Raw genomic sequence first — 16,801 nt, forward strand, 5'->3', positions numbered from 1 at the left:
GACAAAGGGAAGAATGGGAAAAGGAAAACACCTGGCTGGAAAAAGTTAATATGGGCATGTGCAGTGAATATCAGCGCTATGTGGCCAGAAGTGTGATAATATAATTTATTTTGTGTAATAAACAACTGCAAGGATAGATGATTACAACAAATAGATGACTAATACATAAAAGTAATACATAGATGAATAATGATGATGAGTTAAGATGCGTAATCATGGGAACAAGCGGGTTTACAAACAGGAGCAGCTGATTAGCATTAGAAAAGCTGAAATAATATTTCAACTGAAGCCGATTGTACTAAATGCACTAAATGTGCACTGTTACAAGAATGTTTTTCTTTCTATTGTTTTCTATTATTTTAAGTTAAGCAGGACAGAGTTCTTTTAAAGAAAGATTTACTTATATTCTCAAAAGTTAAGCATGACAGGCTTCTGTTTAAGAAGGAGACCTGTTTTATTGTGTTAATGTTGTCATTTTGAGCTAAAAATAAATGGCTAAATGATCATTTGTTTCACATGTGTTCATATCACAAAGAATACACATCTACTTAAATCAAATTCAAGTCAAAGGGTTAAAAAAATAATTTCACACACAAAAAAAGAGCTAGAAAATTCACCACACTGGGAAGGGTGAAGACAATTGGGTCGCCCGGCCCTGGCCACGAGGTGTCCCTTATTTATTTTTCAGGGAGTTGGCAACCCTACCCGTGCATGGGGCTAGACGGCCAACACGTTAACGAGCTAACTGCGCTAACACACTAGCTCCCACCCATGTAATTGAGCATTGCGTGGCACATCCAACATACTGTTTTACTTTAGTCCATGAGCGCTTACCTTCAGGGTCATACCTCACATGAAAACCAAAATAATTCCAAACACCAGATCTGAATGAGGGTGGGGGAGGTTCAATTTGCCATGTTGCAAGGAGAGCTTAACTTCTGTCTCGCTAGCTTGCCCTGCGCTCTTCCTTCTGACTATGCTGTCTGTATGGAGCGCTCAGTGGATCTGCGCTCGACAGTGCAGCCTAGGCGGAGTAGTCGAACGCAGATTCAAAAAAAAAAAAAGTTTAGTTTCTGTTTCCAGAGAGGATTTTTTTTGTTTACTTTTCATTGTTTGAAAATCCTTAGTGTTTCTTAGTTTCAGTGTTAGCTTTAGCCTTTTTAATCATGGTAAATGGCCTGTATTTGTATAGCGCTTTACTAGTCCCTAAGGACCCCAAAGCGCTTTACACATCCAGTCATCCACCCATTCACACACTGGTGATGGAAAGCTATATTGTAGCCACAGCCACCCTGGGGCGCACTGACAGAGGTGAGGCTGCCGGACACTGGCGCCACCGGGCCCTCTGACCACCACCAGTAGGCAACGGGTGAAGTGTCTGAGACTGAGACTGTCCAAGCCGGGGCTCGAACCGGCAACCTTCCAATTACAAGGCGAACTCCCAACTCTTGAGCCACAATTATTAAACCTGCCGGCCTCACATTAACCTTTTTATTACAGGTGCGAACTCCCAACTCTTGAGCCACGATCGCCCCATGGAGGGCATATGTCAGAGGCAAGATTTAAGAAAATCAGTTTTCCTATTTTTTCTATAGCATTGATATTGCATTAAGATGGTTATTAAACCTGCTGCTCACATTAACCTTTTTATTACAGGTGCAGCCATAATGATTGTACACACACATTGCATTTTGTGCTTATTAAAGAGTTGAAGTTCAGGCAATTAAGGAAAGGTCATAAGCCTTGTTTGGCGAGATGTCCGGACGATCTATTGTGTAAGTGACTTGGAGCTATAGAGGGTTAAAACTGCATACACGCTTGCAAAACATATATAATACATACAATCTAGGAACAGGCCTGAGCAAAGGCCTGAATCTATTCAGCAACCTGTTGCATTTGAGTTTGCTTAGTAACAGTTGACAGAAGATGTGTCAGAGAGGAGGGCAAGTCCACGGGGGCCTTCAGGGCCTGAAATCATCGCCATATTTGGAAAAGATGCTAGAAAGAGGAACTTCTGTGTCTGCCTTTAGCTCTAAAAATTGATCATTGTCTGTAAAAGATGCAAATAATGTTCTTAAGATGCAAATTATGTTCTTAGAACACGAGAAGGGGCGTTTAACCCTGACGTTATAAAAGCAACTCTTTTGTGTATTTTTGGGCGAAGAAGTCTGCTGATGTGATGCTGTGTGCTTCTTCCCATGGTGTGTTCTGAATAAACTCTTCATCTGATTGCACTGTACTGGGCCTCCATTGGTTTGTTTTTGTGCCACATTTTCGAATTCGGGACAGTCTTTAAAACAACAACTTCTTAATAGAAAATCTGTGTGATGTTTGTTGTGCATGTGAGAATAGTGACGGTAATAATCCAGTGCATTTATAACAAAGGAGTAGGTTTTATGTGCTCTGCCTCCTGCATGGAGGTCTAAACTACACTGAGTATTTCCAGTTTGCCTGTTGCTTTCTAATATCACCTCAATTGGTGTCATATTTTGAAACTAGTTGATGCATTTTAAGCATTTATGCTTAAACAAACCCACTTCCATGAGTAAGAGAATAATAATTTGAGAAAAAATGGTCTCTTTATGTGAGAAATATCAGCTCAGCATGCAGTGCAATATCTAGATATTAACTTACTACTCTCACTGCCTTCCAGATACAGAAATATCTGACCAAACTACAAAAAAAATCTTATATGGAATTTAATAAATATGATTTAATATAATTTTCATGGAACAGAACATGTCATCGAATTACTGTGACAGTGGTGTAATTTAGAGGCCTGAGCTGCTGACACTTCACTTGCTGTCTCCAGTGTCGACGTACTGTCGTGCTGAGTTTCAAAATTAAAAACATCAAACCATAAGCATCAGTTATTACTTTTCAAAGTGTTTGCACAGCAGGGACATAGATCTCGCCTGCACAAGCGTTTCCATGCTTTTTAAAGCATAATAACACATGAAGTGGATGATTTTGTTGACTTTAGTTTGAAAAATCTCTGAAAACTAACGCTGATAAAAAAGATTTCATCTGTCAGTTTTACATTGGGTAGTGTCCATGAGCATTTTAATCTGCTCTTTGATTTTAAAAAAAGTGCAAATGCCTGTAATTCTATAACTCTGATTAATTTTCTGACATTGGTTCTAGAACATTTTCACTTAGTTTTTCTTCTTTCTTGTTTCCAGATCTGCATCTAAAGCAGTGTCCCATGTAAAAGCAGAAAAGTCTCTAAGTAGCAATCATTGGATTTGTTTTCAGAGGATAATTGGGTCATTATGTCAAACATCAGTTTGATATTCACATATGACAAATGATAGAATGAGCTCACTAGTCAATCAGATCATGTGAGCCCTGATTAAAAGTTTAACCTCTGCCTGCTCTAGCCTGACAGCTCACATCCTGATTAAAAGTAGCCATGCATTCACGTGGTACTAATATACATATCAGAAGGTCAGCTTTCAGAAAAGCACCTCATAGTACCTTTGCAGGAAAAACGTATAGACTTTGTACTTTTTACAGGGGGGTGTTTTTACCCTTTTAGTTTCTACCTTATAGAGGTCAGTCATTAATTCTGGTCACAAATGTGCACCTTTAAGTAACAATACAAACAATACACATTTTTTTAAAAGTGCATAACTAAGCACATCTCAAATTATCACCAAACAGAGAGGCAGCACAGACCGGACCATACACATGTTATTTAATGATGTGTTTTCTAATTTAATCCCATAAGTGTGGCTAGTTGTTTTTGTTTCTTGACATACTGGCAACCTTTCCAGGGTATACTCCACTTCTCAAAGCTGGCTCCAGCTGCTCCCAAACCTGAGATCCTGAATTAGATAAAAGGAAGAAGGCAGATGGCTTGATGGCCTTTTGTTAACTTCTGACTCTGTCCAAATAAAAGTCTCATCTTTTCCTATAAAATCTGAAAGTCTCCCACAGATGCAGAATATAAGTTGTCAGGAGGTAATATATGTTTTTGATTTAGTTTTAATGAATAATAAAATGGTAAAACTTTAAAGTTTCCAATTGCATTTTGTTATTTGACAAATACAGGTTACCTCATATCTACATTTAGATCAGAAAGGCACACATGATTGCCTTTAGGTACAAAAATTAATGCTAGGGAGAACCTTTGTGTAAACTGGGGAAAATAAAGTTAAGATATTAAAATATTGCAAATGATGCCCATACCTTTTTTTTTCTTAAAATACAAGCAAATTTCTGAGTGTGTTTTCTGTGCTCATCTGCAAAGTGCTAAAGAGAAACAAAAAAGTGAGAGAAAATAAACATGTTGGCTGAATAAAGATGCAGTATGTCAGTGTATGATTTGAAACTAAGGTCTATAAAACGTTAGCTCTTAAAAAGAATGCAGCTATCAAAGGACGAGCTGCAATCGATCATAGAGGCCTAAATACATGAGCAGAAATTAGGAGCAGATGAATAGTGAGTAAATGTGTTATTAGCACCATTAGCTCAACATCAGCCAATACTAACTAACTAACTAACTACCTCTGGGATTTCACTCTTTACTTGTTTTATTTCTTACTTGTTTTTTTTTTTAGTTTTCTTTTGGGGTTTTCTTAATCTCAACTAATTTTAAAAGAACAAGGATGCTTTTGACTGTTGTGTGAAGAAAACCAGATGTAGTGTTTATTTATATATATATATATATATATATAAACACTTTGTTTAAAGAGGAATATGTTCAAGTACCATGTATACCCCAAGACTGTACTTCTCGTGTCTGGTTGCAGATATTATATTGTTTGCTTTGAAATGCCATGTATGTAGAGATTTTGTAGTCTTATTGATTATTCACACCACGCCACACTGCAATTCGCATCCATATATTCATACAGCTTTTTATTCAGTGCAGCAGCATCCACACCTATGGCATATTTAGAATCACCAGTTAACCTAACATGCAGGAAGCCAGAGAATCCGCAGGATATCACCATGCCACTGTAAGTCTATCAGAGCTTGTGTGAATTCACTGCTGAAGCACAACAAAGATTTTAACCAGCTTCACATCCGAAGCTTGCTACTCACAAATAAGCAGGAGGCTTTTATTTTTAAGGGGCTATAGGAAATACAATGCATTAATCAATTTGCTGTGCTTTTCTTTTAAGCATTCTCCAACTAGATACCCACCCAGCTAGCCTTGATGTTTATTGAGTCATTCTTCTACTTTGCAAGGCAAGGATTGGCAAAGCAAGAGTCACCTTCATCCAGCTGTTACGAACTGGCATGTCCATGTGTTTGTTTTGTGCAGGTGTTGTGTTTTTTTTTATGTTAATTTAGCTGTGCCAGGGCCCTGCTCCGATTGGTGCATGGATACACCGCCCCGATGTGACTGGTTCCAGCTGGAGGACCCGCCCATTAATAGGAGGCTGGAGTGCTACAGTGGCCAGAGGTCCTCGCGTTTCTCCTCATGACCCAGCAGTATTCCTGTGGCACCCGCTGGCTGCAGTGCGCTTGAAAGTTGTGGAAGTGGAATGGGTAGGGGTGAGCTGCCGTTTCTTTTGATCACCCGTTTTCTCCTGTTTTGAGTTAGTTAAGGAGGTCAGACTCTGTCTTTATTTTTGACTTTGTTTTGGTAAGGTCAGGGGTGCGGGATTTGTGTAGATTTGTTTTGTTTATTGTTTTGGCCTTGGCTCACCCTGAAGTGTTGACACTCCCGTTTTGGTTCCTTTATTTCACATTGTAAATAAATCACCTTGTATCTACCGGTTTTGTTTCTTGTGGCTGCTTGGGTCTTGGGGGGGAAGCGAGTGCCTCACTCATGTTATGGCCTGGCCCTAGACGGGTCGTGGAAGTACAGACCTTATTTTGAGTTTGATTCCATAAAAAGTGACAAAAACAGTGTCCGTTGTGCGTGGGAAGAAAACTTCTTTTTAAAGCGAAACCCCCCCCCCCTAAACTTCCAAGCAAGCACCGAGTGCGCTACGACGTAATGGGAAACTCACAGAGAAAGTCGCGGATTCTTCCACTGACCGCTGCAGCACACCTGCACCAAAGCACACCTCCGCCTATGCCACTCCTGCTTTACAGGTGAAAATAGAGCAACAGGACCACTAGTCTTTGATGTTATTTATTTTCTGCTGTGTTTTACTTGCATCTATTTGAAAGGGTGAGTGTAAACACACAAAAGAAATATATTTTATGTGCTGGAATGTGCAGAAAATAAGTTTAAATGTTAAAAAAATTTCTTCCAGTCAGAGAATGTTGCATATAATTAAATTTTTGCTTGATGCATAAAGTTAAAAGGTTAAAACTAATAAAAAAAGTTTTAAAAAGAGACTTTTCCATTTGATTACATTTTGTATGATGGATTATCCAGAAAAAGTAGAATTGGGCTGAAAGATCCATCGCTTTATCACCTCTTCAGGTTGTAAATCGTGTTTTTAAAAAGTAACTAAGTAACTAAGTAATTAATTACTTTTGAAAATAAGTAATCAGTAAAGTAACAGGATTACTTTTTGGGGAGAGTAATCGGTAATTAGTTACTGATTACTTTTTTCAAGTAAGTTGACCAAAAACTGGTGACGAGACCTCGAGGCAGAAGCAAAAAAGATGGGCTACAACGGGACCCATCTAGAAAGAATGGTCCAGGACAGAAAACTCTGGAGATCTACTTTTGGCAGCCCATACCCTGGGAGGAGTAATGGGCAGTAGTAGTAGTAGTATTCTACAGTTTTACTCTTTTACCCCCCTCCCTCCCCTGTCACCCTACTTTTATGTTTCTCCAGAAAGGTAAAATTCTTTAAGTCAAACATTGCATCACTTACATATGTAACTTATTTAATTTCACATGTTCAACATATGTTGAGCCAAAATAACAAATCTGAAGCAGAGCCCCAGCATGCCATCAAAGGAAAGAAGCACATTCTGTGTCTAGTTCTTTGGGGCAGGGAAACGCCCTTGCAAAATGAACAGTATGACTAACATAGACTCCTAAACCCATATGGAAAAGAAATAGTAAAAACTTCTATATGATTACTCATGAAAGTGGCCACTTTCATGAGTAAATCATATAAGGTTTACATGATTTACTCATGAAAGTGGCCACTTTCTCATTACTTTCATATATTGTTTTAGTAAGTATCCAAAACATACAAGTTTCATTATATAATTTTAATTTTTCAAGGGATCTTATATCTGTTTTCACTCTTATATGCTTTTCATACAAGTTTCACACAAGACAGATACAAACTTTATAAGATTTATATATATCTTTACCATATGGGAAGGGACACTTTGAATACACATCAGATCTAACTGTGAAAAAGAAAAATATTCTGTATATCTATACTGATATGACTGGGTAATGTGTTAAGAATGAAAGGATGCCACATGTTTGATGAAAATGAAATGTATCAACCAAACAACCTCCTCTACCTCTTAACTGACTAGATCTGTGCCCAGAGGTTTAATTCACTTCTGATGTACTCTAATTGAAAAATAATGTCTTTGAATATTTTTTTGTGGAAAAGGGCTTATTATGGTCTCCTTTCTTTTTAAGTATGATGTTCATTGGTACAGACCCAGACCTCATCACAGATGGATTGTTTCCTTCCCTCAAGCTATTCAAGCGTTTATTTGAATGAATCAGACTCAGATAACAATAAAGTATTATCATGGAATACTAATACACATTTATGTTTATTGAGTAACTGTGAGGACCCAACCACAAGTTTATGAAAGGGCGAGTTTTAGTCTAAAACAAAGACACTATCCTCAAGCAGCCATGTGAAAGCTGGGAAAAAGGCCAAAAGTTCTTAAGGTGTAAAGGTAGTCCTGTTAAAAATGGAGGTACAAGGTACACCAGTCACACACACAAAATCCATCACAAACCACACATTTTTCTTTTTTCTGTGTAAAATTGTTTTTGAATGTTTTACATTTTTGAGGTTGTTTTGAGGTTGGTATGTTGTTAACTGACTCTTTTGACATAAGGGGGAGTAAATAATGAGTTTAATCTCAAGCTGCTGTGTAGCCGTACCCAAAACCTCCCACTGCAAGTAAGTGTGACTCGATGAGCCTGAGGCAGAATGGAGCTGACAAAGAGAAAAAAACATGAAGAGTGTAATGTTCCCCTTAACTTTTAAATATTAAAGGTAATATACCAAGATATGCTCAGAGGCAGGGTACAAGAGAATTCAAAGCCAGCCCGCTATCATGAAATGTTGCATGACTGACATGTAAAGTAATTTTACATGTTATCTTTTTTTTTCCTTGTCATGCCATTTCTGCTGACTTACATGGTGCAAAGATGAATGATGCCCCAACACCACCCTCAACCATATCCCATAACCAGGCACTTTATAATCCCTAGCCATTTTACCTTAACTTGTCCCAGGATTAGTCATGCAGGCATCATTTCATGGAAGAAGCTCAAAGTGGTAACAAAAATGTCCCTGCAGTAGCATAATTTTTATATTTAATTCGATATTGTTACTATGAGCAAAGCTGCAAAATGAATCTAACCACAAACTTAGGTAAAACTTCCAATTCCCTTGTGTCTTTGTGTCTTCTGCTGTCGGTTGCTTGGTAAGTTGGTTCTTCCTGTACTTAGTCTCTCATTCCTTTCCCCTGCCTCTCCTCATTCCTCAAACGTGACATTTTTTATTCCTTTATTGTTAGTAAATGGCGTTTCTTTGGCTCTAAATCAGTGTTGTGGTCTTTTGAGCGAGCTGTAACAGCTGTGAAATCAGATCCATAGATTAGGCTTTGTGCAAATGCTCTATCAGATTGGATTTTGTGAGGCTGGAGGTCAGGATAGTGCCGCTGGCTTTCTGTGTGTTCTCAATCCATTCCTAGTTATTAGGGGGTGTCAGAATGCATTCATCTGGTGTGGGAGGTTGCCACCGCAGAGATGTAGCATTAGGAGGGGTATGTCATATTATAGACATGAGGCTCTGATTAGCTCGTCCTCTTTATCATGGCACTTGTTAGTTTTTGTGCTCAAAGTTGATGTGTTAGAAGCAGGAAAATGGGAAAGTGTATGGATTTGAGCAACGCTGACAAGGGCCAAGTTAAGATCTCTAGACATCTCCAAAACTGCAGTTCTTGTGTGGTGTTTCTGGTCTGTATTAGTCAATATCTATAAAAGTGGTCCAATGAAGGGCGACGGGGTCATTGGAAGGTAAGGGTGAACTATTGGAATTCAAATTGCTAGAAGTGTTCGTGCTGGTTCTGATAGAAAGGTGTCAGAACATAGAGTCCATTATATTTTTGTTGCATATTGCATGGTAAAAGCGTGTAATAGACACGCTGTTGACCATGTCCATTTTGCACTTTGCCTCGTATGGACACATATGCAAAAGTTGCAGTAAGCTGCAGTAACAGCAGAGGGAAATATTTTAAGTCAGCCTGAAAATAATCTCAGGAAAGCATTTAAACAGAAATTATTAACACATTTATATGTAAATATTTATGAGCCACCTAGCTTAATTGTTTCCAGGGACCCTGGAGTGCACTTCATATGTTTTTTGCTGTTTTTTGCTGGTAATGCAACTTCTGCATGCATTAATTCATTGGTGGACCAGCCTTAAAATCTATAAATTGTTTTTACTATAAATGTAGTCCTGTAGGCACCTTTGTACGGTGGCCCCTAGAGACAAAGCACGTACAAACTCCAAAACACTTGCAAACTCCAAAGCACATGCAAACTCCAAAACACATGCAAATTCCAAAACACATACAAACTCCAAAACACTTGCAAAATCCAAAACACGTACAAAGTCCAAAACACTTGCAAAATCCAAAACACTTGCAAACTCAAAAACACATGCAAATTCCAAAACACAACGGAAGTGCTCCAGGACGCTAGGGGCAGTGTTGAGCTTTTGAGCAGCAGAATGGACCTAAAAATAAATGTTTGTTTCAGTTCTATGAAGCTTTGAGTATTTTGGATTAGTAGCACTGCTGTGTTTGTTGCATCATATTGCTATAATTGTTTATATGCTTTATATATTCTGAGGTAAGTTGATCTATAGTGTTACATCATATTCTATAAGGATGTTATGTGTTTGTATACTTTCTGCCCAGTTTGACCCATTTAGCAGAAGCCAGCCTGTTTAAGGCTCTGATATCTATTCTGTATGACTTAAAGCAGTTATGACATGGTCTGATTTTCTCACCCAATAAAGGAATATTTCATATATCAGTCTACTCTTCATTTTACCAGACACAGTTATCACAGCTTGTACATTTTCTTTTTATAAATATATGTAAGCAATGAGCCAAATTTAGTAATGCCAACATACTGAAGGAACAACATTTGTCTCTTATATATGATACACCTATATATACACTGTCAAAGATACTTGTCTTTGAGTGAAGATTTAAGGTGATAAGACATATAAATAACTGCAACTTGAATCTGTACTGGTCAGTATTTGACACAGAGTTCATGTTCACTGCTGTAATAGCTAATAATGATTAATATAATAACTATAATATTGGCCATATTATATTTACATTACCAAAGTGATATGACTTTAGTCTCATGAACAACATCAGCTAATTGTTATTTACTAACTAATCTTGAAATAACTGTTCAGTACAGAAATGAAGCCCAAAAATCATGTTTTACTGTCCTGTGGTCTCAGCCTCAGATACTTATCAAACCACACAAAGCTCTTGTAGAAACAAACAAACAAATGAACAAAATATGTTCTCCCTCATTTCTGTCAAACCAAGTTGTGTGACACGTTTCCAGCGGTTAGTATCATGGTTGCTAGGCAACCTGGGAAGCGCGACGGAGACTAGACCGTCCCATACAGACAAACTTGCCGTTTATTTTGCAAATCGAGCTCAACACTGCCCCTAGCGTCCTGGAGCACTTCCGTTGTGTTTTGGAGTTTGCAAGTGTTTTGGAGTTTGTACGTGTTTTGGAGTTTGTACGTGCTTTGTCTCTAGGGGCCACCGTACCTTTGAGACCACAGAACAATCACAATATATATCCATATATATATGGTTTTTCACACATATATATACTGTACTTTGTGCAAAGTTCATCTTGGATGGCTGAATAACTGACCTGAAAGTCTCTGTTCCATCACACAACTGAGTGCAATGTCTTTAGCATTTCTGTATTCGCCATGTGTGTCTAGTGTGTATGAAATGTAGAAAACGCTCCACATTTTCAGTTGGGTAAACAAATGGTGGATTAAGATGTAGTGTTTAAGTTTGAATCTATTTCATGGCTTTGTGTGATCTGAATACTGACATTAGCCCCGAGGACACAGAATAAAGAGGTCAGAAAATAAATATAATGTTTCTTGCACAAACACATGCAGACACACACAGCGACCTCATTTCCTGCAATTTGTTCTAAGTTGTTTTCTATTACATTCACTTTTAATCTGACTTTATGTCTTCTGTTCTGTGAAGAAGAACTTTAAGGCCACCCCAGTATTATAAGTTGACTTCATAAATAAAATTAAATAGATCCATGAAAATAAATAAAGATCTTATACATCAGAGGTTTTGTTTTCCAACTTGGCAGAAACTGCATATGTAATTGCCAGCAATGTCTGGAAAGGGTTTAAAAGACAAAGAATTGGTGACGACCTATGATCAGATTAAATTCAAAACAAAGAGCAGGAAAGAAGGCTGTTTATAATCTCTGACCCAAAAAATAAGTTTGGAGGTTTGCAACATCTTTAGTTTGAAACACTACTCTGTTATAGCTCTAATTTTCTTTCCTTTTTTTCAAAGCAATTTTGTTTTCTCTGGTTTAATTCACCGTGCCTTTTCTTGCATTGGTTTCCTTTTAGGAACTGGCATTTATATGGAACATATTTGGTCTTCCAAACCATGTAAGCACTATATACTACAAGCTGCATGATACCTTTTACTTATTTAGTTTGACTTATTTACTACTTATTTACTTTACCCAAGTACTCAGAAGAAACCAAACATGCAAACTCAGAAAAGTAAACTGCACCAACTTTTTAGACCAGGAAAGGATATCTTTTATAAACAGTCTGTGGTCCCAAATCAGAATTTTATCTCATATGGAGCCAATCTGTTCCTATTCCCAGAGAAGCAAAGACTGCCACATTGCCCATGCCCCTGCTGTTTCAAGAAGGTGAACGGTATAAGGTGTCCTTTGGAGTTGGTCCTGTGATGCAGCACATTATGACAGTGTGAGATGGGTCTGTCAATCCCAGCTGGTCTCATATGGATGCTTGTAAAGAACAGCTTGTCATCCTTTTTAAGCTGGGATAAATATTTGTCACAAGAAGGATTCATATTTATAAGGTGATTTAGTGCAGTCACTTCTTTAACCTTAAAAAGGAGTTCTTAATAGAAAGTCAAATAGTGTGTATAATGGTACACAAGCTACAGACTCCTGGCTGAAAAAATTGTGACTAAGGGGCCGGCATCAGAGCCTACACATAGCTGTGCAGGTGTTTACTATCACCAGGGGGCAGTGTCACAATCAACTACCTCCTCATAAATATGACAACCAGATACCGGTGACAGACTTCTCACCTGACTTTTGAAGGTAGCTGCTCGACAGCCACCACATATGACATCCATATATGATGGATGTCATATTGTCAACCTTCATATTTGAGACATCTTCACCTTCTTCACAGCATGTGTGTGTGTGTGTGTTTATCTGCGTGCGTGCGCACGTGTGTGTGTGCGTGCATGTGTGTGTTTGTCTGTGTGCGCGCATGTGTGTGTCTGTGTCTGTCTGTGTGCATGTGTGTGTGTGCGTGTGTGTTTATCTGCGTGCGTGTGTGTGCGCACGTGTGTGTGTGCGTGCGTGCGTGCGTTTGTCTGTGTTCGCGTATGTGTGTGTGTGTCTGTCTGTCTGTGTGCGTGTGTGTGTGTGTGTGTGTCTGTCTGTGTGCGTGTGTGTGTGTGTGCGTGTGTGTGTGTGTGTGTGTGCCTTGTTGAAAAGGGCAAGCAGCAGTTGCCTTGGATGTGAATGTCACTGGCAGGCTGTCTGCTCTCTTCTCTTCACCTTGACACTTGTTTTCTTTCATGCCTTCATGTCTTTTTTTAAATATTCTCTCTTGTCTTTTTTTTCAATCTGGTCTCTCTCGTCTCTTTCTTTGTGTCTGTCTGTCAAATCCTTTCTCATTTTACATCTTTTCTTTAGTTGTTCCAGAAAGGCATTCTGCCCTCTATTTCACCTCTGTCTGTAAGAGCTTCCAGGTAATCAGTCTCTCTCTAACACACACATACACACAAAGACATTTTAATATTCTGTGTTTATTTTGAGACAAACTCATTATTCATGTTTCTTCTTAACATAATTTAAATAATAAATTTATAATAAATTTTGCATCGGATTTTTCTTTCGTTAACAGAACCCAGCAGATTGACTGATCGACTTGTGCGATCCATCTCGTTTCACAGAGCCAGTTGCTACTCATTTCTTCATCCTGAGCAACAGAGACCTAAAATGTCATTTGTTCTGAGTAACAGCTCCCACTCAACATAAAGGCCAAGGAGAAGAAAATTATTCAACTGAGCAGTCAGGAATGAGGATGGCTGCATTTATCTACATGCAGAAATGGCTGCGGACAAGATGGAGAGCAAAGAAAGTGCCACAAAGAGGTAAAAAAGAAGAGGATACAATTGCATAAGAAGTACAAAAACTAAAGGCTATCATGTCTTGATGCATTCTCAATCATCCAGGAAAAGCATATCTTCCCTTTGGCTTCACCTGCACAAATGCCAAGGTAGGTCTCCCCTGCAGAATTGGTTTTCCCATCAGCGGGAGCACAGGCTGGGTTCTTCAAACAGTATCCCACATTCTTGATTTTTAGTTCACAAACACTTCTTGTAATGACTAACTACTCCTGACATTTTGGAGATGTTAGCTCTTTATACAGTAAAGTTACAGTGGGATACAAATAATATCAGGCTGATCCTGCACGATATTGTTTTGTGTTTATAATCACACTTTAAGGTTGGATAACTATCATTAATCTAGGTCACATTTGAACATGTGCATTACTTCTGAACAACAGGAAAAATGTAAAATTTTGAAACTAATTTTTTTCTTTCGTATTTTACTATTGTATTTAACCGAGTCTTCATTCTTCAGTTGTAGATTTGAAGAATAAAGACTCGGTTAAGATGTGAGTGTGTACTTCCTGATAAATGTCTATAAGCTTTGAAAAGACCTTTTTACACAAATATACAGTGGCCTTGAGAGGTCAAAGAGGTCACACTGCAACTTAAGAAAACACTACCAAGTAGAAAACACCACCGCACAGTAGTAAAAAGGCTGCAAAAGCATCCAAAAACACAACGGAAGTTTAATAAAGAACAACGTAATTGTTTTGGAGGAGACAATAATGTCACAGAACAGCTGCAGAAGTGACAAGCTAACAGTAAGTGGCTAATAGCAAACGTGTATCTACACTATTACATGAAAAATGTGATAAAACACATATTACCTTGCATCTTTGTCATCCTCAAGGCACAGAAAAAGCCTCTGCTTCTTTTAAGTGTATCTCAGTGCAGTCCTTTGCATTTTTTAGTTTGTCATTTTGTAGATGACATTATTCATTATTCATCATGTTATTGTCTCCCCAAAACTTGCATTGTGTTTTGTGAGATTTTGTGTCTGGTGTCTTGTTTTGTGTAGTTTTTTTTTAAGATGCAGTGCATTTGAAGTCTCTGGGCCACCATACAATTGCGATAAGATATGGATACATGAGCCCAAATATAATATAATATAATATAATATAATATAATATAATATAATGTCTGGGATGAGTGTTACCACCTTTGAGTCCAAGACCATGGTTCTTAGTAGGGGGAGTGCAGGAGTGGAGTCCAGGTTGCTGCCACAGGAGGAAGCACGTACTTCAGGGTCTTGTTAACGAGTGAAAAGTGAAAGCTTGGCAGATTGATTGGTGCAGCATCCAGCAGTGCAGTTACTGTATAATATACAGTCTGTTATGGTGCAGAGAAAGCTGAGCTTGAAGGCATGTGCTGTTGATTTACTGGTTGATGTTCTTTCCTAACCTCACAGACGGCCATGTGCCGTGGATACTGACCGAATTATCAGAGCAGGTGTCTTGTCTCACACTTAAAGATAGGATGAGGAGCTCAGTTACTCAGAAGGGGCGCAGACTAGAGCTCCTGTTGAGGGGCCTACTGATGAGGTACATTTGTCTGACTTGGATGCTTCCTGATGAGGTATTTCGGGAATCCGTACTTATTATAGAGATAATGTCTCTCAGCTGTCTCTCAGAAAAGCCTCAATATTCACCCAGAAGAGTTAAAGGGACTGACTAGAGACAGAGCGGTCTGAGCACCTTTGCTCTTCTTCCCCTGTAATTAGGATCTAGGAAAAAGACATATCATATTGTGTTGTGTAGCATCATATTTGTATATGGTAATTGCAAACAGTGGATGTTTATCTAAACAATTCCCAGATTTTCCCACTACCAGGGTAGATAGCGTAGACCCTAGGTCACCAACAGGTGGACTGTGGTCCATCCAGACCTATTACTAGATTTTGATGCACCGTATTTATTTTACTCTGTACGTGTTACGGTTCGACGGGGAGGACTCAAGCGCGGGACTCCAGAATCAGCTGTACACAATAATTTATTTACAGAATCCACCTAGTGTCTTTACAGGCAGTGCAGGGCAGTGCAATATACAATTAAGTGAAGGACGGGGCTCTGGGGAAATCCAAGGGGGTAGTCACGCGTTCTCCAAACTCTCCACACTCACGGCCACAGGTTCACTTTTCCACACTCGACACAAAGAATCACACAGGGAGGGAATCCAAGAGGTTAGTTACACAGTTCACTTTCAAACACTTGACTTAGCTTAGCTGTAGACTTAACTTTCACTAACGCGCGGCAGACAACAATCCAGCGAAGAACAGCAGTCGCCTCCTGGCTTAAATGCTAGCCGCCCTGATTAGACTCAGGTGTTTCCTCTCACCGAGGGCGTGAACCCACAACGTGAACCCGGCGATAGAGAAGAGGAGAGAGAGAGAGAGAGAGAGAGAGAGAGAGAGTGGAAGTTTGGAGAGAAAGATAGAAAAAAAACCTCTGATCAGCTGGACACTGATCCCCCTGGCCGTGACAGTGTGACTTTTAGCGTAATTACAACAAGGCTTAATCTGTCCTTTGTATTTATAGTAGTCACAGTACACACACAAACCAATTCTGTGCTTTGGAACTCACCTCATGTGATGCTCCTCAGCCAATTAAATAATTTGTTTAGAGCATGTCTGAAAACAGAAAACTCTGCGAGGAGACCAGATGAAGAAGTTCAAAGAAACAGACAGAGTCAGAGAAACAGACAGAGAAAAAATGAGGGTTAAAGCTGAAATGGTTTACATGTGAAATGTAGCTAAGGAAAAAAAAGAAGAAAAGGGCAACTAACTTTTCAAGACAACTTTTCAAAAGCTCTTTTTATGTTTGAATGCTAACCTTATTTTATTTATTACTGTGTTATTATTAGAAAAACCTCCAGTTTGCTGTGAGAAATATGAATAATTGTTGTTGAAATACTGTTGAAATGTACTTTCACTTTACACTACTTTTTTTATAAGCAAGACCTGCAGCACTGCATGTGGCAGAAGTCACTTCCCAAAGACTTCTTTCACACAGCACGCCACTGGTGATGGGTAAAGTGAAGGTAGTTATCAAACAGTCCTAACATGCTAATAAGGAATGAATGTTTACATGATATACACAAGATTTCCAACAATGTTGCTCTTTAAATTTGCTCTCAAGCTTTTCAACTTGAAATGAAATCCAAAGAGAAATATGAGGAAAACATAGTTCACATAATCATT

The sequence above is a fragment of the Aulonocara stuartgranti genome (assembly GCF_965226115.1).
Source record: "Aulonocara stuartgranti genome assembly, chromosome: 5".
Classification (NCBI taxonomy): Eukaryota; Metazoa; Chordata; class Actinopteri; order Cichliformes; family Cichlidae; genus Aulonocara; species Aulonocara stuartgranti.